Genomic DNA, 1,328 nt, shown 5'->3' on the forward strand with positions numbered 1-1,328 from the left:
CGCATCGAAACCGTGAGTATACCTGAGACACTTATGTTCGCGAGCCTGGTCACGAGTTGCGGGGACTGTAGGAGCATAGTAAGGAGTATGTGGAGGATCAAACTCGGCGTATGCGCCCCCGGATTACAGGCAGACTTCGACAAACTCGAACCCATTTTTCCCTCCTCTGCCTTGAGGCAGTTGCGCCACCCGTGCGTCGATCCGTGGGTACTATCGATATGATCTCATTGCAAGTACGACAGCGGAGAAGACCAGAGCTGGTGCAGCTGCGGAGGAGGTACCGCAAGCGGCGAGGGCAAGGGCCCCGTGGCTTCCCTCATCACCCGACGTCTTTCATCTATGTTCTCGCCGCCATCTAGGATCGACCTTCGCTCAGGCTGCAACTTGCCTGTCACGCGCAAGATCACGAACCATGTACTCGGCTGCTCGGCTGAGTCTACGCTTGGCACGTCCGTGGTACCTGCAACATCAGCACTACCCCTGGAAACTTCAAAGTATTCGATCAGCCATACGGGCAGGCCGCCACCGTCGTTCGCCTCCGAGAGCGGAGTCTTCGTGCCGCAGCGTCAGCTCGACAGCTGTCTGTGTGCGATCAGCATAAAGTCTATAATGTGCTCCAAACGACGCACGACCGCCGGGGGAGGGCGTAAATTCAGGTGCGTACATCGCTATCTCGAGTACTTTCGGATCGAGCTGATCTTCCGGGCAGATGGTCCGCGATGCAGTCGCTGTTGGCTGCATCTGTCCTAGCACAAGTTAACTGTAACGGCTGCCGGTCCTCTTAACACAGCTCTCGTTTATCACGCTCGTTTCCTTTTATTTCCTTCCTCCATCCCATACAACGTTCCGGTGAGGGGCCCCGAACAAGTTGATTCTCAGCACCAGAAACACGGCACGGGAGTTTGGCCATGTGGCGGTGCGTATCTGACCTACGCTCTACTAGTTGACGCTGGCTCTTTCAACAAAGTGTTATTCTTTGCTATGACAGTCTGAACGCGGTGTCTGCGGCCTGCCGTTCTCAACGGCGTGGAATCATCTCTGTATTTCTTATGTTGTGCGCTGCTCATGAGTCGCGGAGCGGGAAGACGGCCGTCATTGCGCGGAAGGTCGCCGTCTCGGCAGGCTCTGACACAATCCAGATATCAGCAGGCCGCAACGGACATGCTTCGTTCGACTCGCTATCGATTTAAATGTGGTGCAACAATTCCAATGCGTAACACGAGACAGCAGCCTGATATGACAGCTTCCTGTTCACCGGGGCAGTCGGGGACCCTGCACGTTGAAGAGCTGTGTTGCGTTTGAGTCGGTTTCGCGGACTATGGACGTCT

Source organism: Phanerochaete carnosa (assembly GCF_000300595.1).
Source record: "Phanerochaete carnosa HHB-10118-sp unplaced genomic scaffold PHACAscaffold_8, whole genome shotgun sequence".
NCBI classification, from domain to species: Eukaryota; Fungi; Basidiomycota; class Agaricomycetes; order Polyporales; family Phanerochaetaceae; genus Phanerochaete; species Phanerochaete carnosa.